Here is a 5,092-nt window from a genome sequence, read left to right on the forward strand (position 1 = left end):
AGAGATCAATATTTTCTAATTTATATTTATTAGATTATTATTATTAATTTATTGTTTATTTCTACATAGTTATATCTAATCATCTATGTTTTTAATTGATAAGTCTTTTGTCTCTATATAAAGTGAAATAGAATATAAATAGAACATATATGGATGGCATATTATGTTTTTAAACTGCATTTGCAACTTTAAAGGAAATAGATGAGAAATATTCAATGTTATGTGCCAGTCTAAAATTTTACTGTGTAAATGAGTATTCTAGATATTTAAAATGCTTTTCAGTTATCATTTTATCTGACTCATTTAAGGGAACTGAGAACAACTAGAAGGTGGTCAGGACATTGAGATAGTGTTCTTCAAGTTGTTCCTATCTATTCAGAAGTGGAAGGAAACTTTTACTATTTTCAAAACATACATAACAAAACTGGAGTACTTGTCATAATATTTACTTATATGATCCTATCACAGGAATGTGACATGTAAAATGTTTAACTGATCAACTATAAAGTAAATATCTAAAGGGAATGATTTTCAAACTTCATTAGAAACACAGGAATCATTAAAGTTTGAGAATTAATCAAACTATCTATATTAAACTTTCATATCTATATCTATATATCTATGTCTATATCTATCTATCTATATATCTATATCTATATATAATTTGGTAAAGAATTTATTAATCAAAATGTTCTTTATTATTAAGAAAACATATAATAACTATATCAAAGGTTTGTTACACTAAGCCAAATGATTTTGTATTAAGATTTGTAGAGTTGATAATGATCAAAAATGGTAGAAATAATTAAAATAATAATAAAATTGATGCAGCAGCTACTGCATTATGCTTCTTTTGTACTATCCGTTTAAGTCTTATTGATTCAGACTTCAAGAAAGTAATAAGTATCAAAATACACTTGAACTGGAGTTGCAAATACAGATCATATTCATAAGTGTGCAAAAAATTTTTTCTTGAGTTTATATATCTCTGATTCTAAATTAGTGAGTACAAAAGGTCCAAGAATCCTGAGACTTTAAAGTGAAGTTAAGAACAATATATTCTGAACTTTGAACTTGATGAGAGTTTGGCCAAATTTGGAAAGTAGGAGGGGCTTATCCATAACTATGGATTAAGATGGCCCTAGGTTTGGGAAAATATCAAGCCTGAGAAACAATCACCATTGGCTGGTGCTTACAGTTTGAAGTGATTCCCTTTGTGTTAACGTTCTTTCATTATTCATGGACTTTCAGTAAAACTCATTATTTGTTTATGTGAAATCTCTGTTGTACTCCAGGAGATTAAGAGAGGGGCTTGTCTCATATTGGTTTAAAGACAAGAGAAATACCTATATACATTACTTCAAATAATGCTATGAGCACTTTCTCAGGGCAGGGCTATCCCTGCTAAGGATAGCAGAGCAATAGCCAAGAACTCTGCCTCACTTTCTGAGGATGCCAATAAATGATTTTCTCAGAAGTAACTGAGAAACATATGTGTGTGTGTGTGTGTGTGTGTGTACACACACACAAATGGATGGAAACTTGTATTTATAACAAACAATTTAAAACTTCTTTCTAACCATATGTAATGAAACAACAGAGGTAAATAATTTAACAGTGAGGTTGGTAGACCTTTGTTTAGAGGTTCAGCCCTCATGTGTCTGGAACTATACTCTCTTATGCAATACCCCAAAGCATAAAGCAAAGCAAGTTTAACATGTGGTGCATCATGGAGATGAAGCTCTTTCACTCAGAAGAAAGGGACAGAGTCAGTGTGTGTTGCTCTTCCATCACAAGGCCACTAGGTGATCTCCTCTTGCTGATACTTAAGCCTTTGCCTCTGAATAACTGAAAGAAATCCATCACTACTGAATGGTTAGGAGTAGTTTTCTTAGGAAGATTAAAAAGTACATCATTCAACCCAAGGTTTGAAATAGCTTTATGCATTGTTAAAGAAACAAAGTATTGAAAAATTAAATTAGTATCAGGAAAAAAATCAAATTAAATATTGACCATAGAAATAAACTAACAGTTTGCTTTCTTTTTGTGTACTATTTTCGGATATTTTTTTCTAGTCTGTTGTACTGGATATCTATACTTAAGTCCTATATGGTTGTATTATACGTAAGTCCTATATGGTTGTACTTGACATAAAGTGTTAAACCTTTTCCCCTCACTTTTGTTATGTAATGTTCTTACTTTATGTACTGTGAATACCTGGAGGAAATCACTGGTTAATGAAACAGTACAATCCAATGTGACATAGCATTAAGCCATACTATACGAGAGACATTTCTATTAAAAGAACTCCACATGGCCCTCCCTGCTGGCGCGGCGGGTTAAAGCACAGCACTGAGAATCTAAAGCCGCTTCCTCATGAGTTCGATCCCCGCCTGCCCCGGAGGTGACCACATGGCGTGGCAGACCTCTCCTGACCCGCCCGCTGCTCCCCTCAGCAGTGTACTTTGTGGATCTGCCTGTTCTGCTGCCCACGGTGAATCCTCTCACCCTCCGCATCTCTGGCCTGTACCCCAGTTCTGTATGAATAAATAAAATAAATCTTAAAAAAAAAAAAAAAAAGAACTCCACAAATCGATGGACTGCAGAAGAGGATTATGAATGTCTTAGTTGTATGTGTGGTGTTATAATACACACTTGAAGAGGTGGGATTCTATAGTTCCAAATTATATACAATAATAACTCAATTAAAATAATACAATCTATCTTTTAAAGATTATAGAAAATCCATTAATGATCTGAGTAAAATTAAGGACTATGGTATGTGATACAGACAGAGTTATTCCACATTGTGATGATCACTCTACAAATAAATATCTACCTTTTCAACCTTATTTTTTTCATTCCCTGACTTGTAATATATAATATGGCTCCAGTCCATGTTTTTTGAGATCCTTGAATAACTTGTGGTTTTCTTCTTTTTATTTCTTTCTTGTTTATAATCTAACCATGTCCAGTTGTTTCATCTGCCTTTCCTTGAGCTTATTACATTTATAACCAGACTTTAAGCCTCTGGACATTTTTTCCAGGATGCTTTTTCTCCTTCCTCCCCTAGGTAATGATTCTTCTCTGTTTTTGAGTCATGTAAGGATACAAACATTGAAAAATATGAAATTTCTATTCTTATTGAGATTATTTTTCCTGTGTAAAATACTAATAAGTAAATAAAACAAACATAATTATTGAAAGCACTAATTATATTCATTAAGTAAGGGAATAACTATGACTCTTTTGAAGGCACTAATTACAATTAGCAGTTATTAATATTAATCAAAAAGACAGTAATGAGAATAACAGCAGTTGGTATAATATAGTTTGGGCGGTCAGGGAAATTATCTCAGAATAGTTTAAAACAAATGTGAAGACACACCTATAGGAAAATACTAGGGAGAACATCTACCAATGCACAGAATAGTGAATGACATATAAAGGTCCCAAATTAAAAATAAATTTAATACAAAATAGAGGTGAATAGAAAGAAAGTAGTTTGTATTGTTACAATTAGCTGAGAGAATGAAAATAGGAGGTAAGGGCAGAGAACTGAGAAAGATTCAGTATATGGTCTTCTAAATCAAAATATGTTTTTACTGTGGGCTCTCTGTGGTGGCACAATGGGTTAAAGCACTGTACTATAAATCTCTTAGAAGCCACTGCAGCACGAGTTTGATCCCCAGCCAGGCAGGTGACTCATATGGCCTGGCAGACCTCTCCTGATCCACCGACTGCTCCCCTCAGCAGTGTATTTCAATATATCTGCTTTTTATACTCCCCACTCTGTGTCTGGTGAATCCACCGACTCACCACACCTCTGGCCTGTATCCCAGTTCTGTAAGCATAAATAAATCTTAAAATAAAAAGTTTATATTGTAAAGAATTATAATGAAAAATTGTCTGAATATTTAAAACAGAGAAGTTATACGAATCAATTAGATATCTCTGTGTATTAGGATTAACTTTTTCTAATCACAATTTTGAAACAAATTTATTAATGAACACTTAAACATTATATGAAATCCCTGCTAGACTCACTTGTGATAGCTGATGTTTACCCAAATCAACTTGTCTTCCTTTATAATTAAATTATTATTTTTTTAAGATTTATTTATGTGTGCTTACAGAACTGAAGTATAGGCCAGAGGTGCAGGGGAGGAGAGAGGACTCAACAGAGACAGAGTGGGGAGCAGAACAGACATATCAACAAAGTACAAGACTGAGGGAGGCAGCAGAAGGTCAGGAGAGGTCTGTCGCGCCATGTGGTCACCTCCAGGGTGGGGATTGAACTCATGCTGAAGTGGTTTTAACTTCTTAGTGTTATGTTCCAACCCACTGTGCCACCAGGGAGGGCCTAAATTAATTTTTAAACTCCAAAATTTCTAAAAGGGAAAATGTATCCTAAAAGGAAACATTGATCAAATTGTTAAAGGTAGAAGACGATTTTTAGGTCTCAGTGAAACCAACTTAGTTCAGGGTTTCTGTCTGAATGGGACGTGAACTATCTGCATCTTTAATATAAACATCACTGAAGATTTTCTTTAATCTATTTTAAGAAATGATTTATTTATCCTTGACTTGTATTACTAAGGTATTTCATAGTTAAAAATCATATTATGGTATCAAGGAAATGATTAAGCATTTGCTAGTTAAACATAAAAATGACAGTATCCCAAGTCCTTGTCTTACAAAGTCACACAAAACTCCTACAACTTCCTGATAGCATGTCTATTTCACAAGCTGAAGTCAAACTATTTCATTAAAAAGACAGTTTTCCCGAAACTAGATCACTGTCTCACTCCAGTCACAAAAATCAACTCCAAGTAGATTAAAGACCTAGACATAAGAACAGAAACCATAAAATACCTGGAAGCAAAGATGGGCCAAACACTACACGACATCTTTAAAGACAGAGCACCCAACATCACAGTAGTGACGGCTAAAGAGACATTACAAAAAACAAACAGACAGCCCACTAATTGGGAAAACATTTTCTCACACAAAAGTAGTGATAAAGGACTGATCACAAAAATATGTGGAGAACTGACAAAACTCAACAAAAATAAACAACCCCATCAAAAAA

This window comes from Condylura cristata, unplaced genomic scaffold, assembly GCF_000260355.1.
Source record: "Condylura cristata isolate star-nosed mole 26May11 unplaced genomic scaffold, ConCri1.0 scaffold00012, whole genome shotgun sequence".
In the NCBI taxonomy this organism is placed as follows: Eukaryota; Metazoa; Chordata; class Mammalia; order Eulipotyphla; family Talpidae; genus Condylura; species Condylura cristata.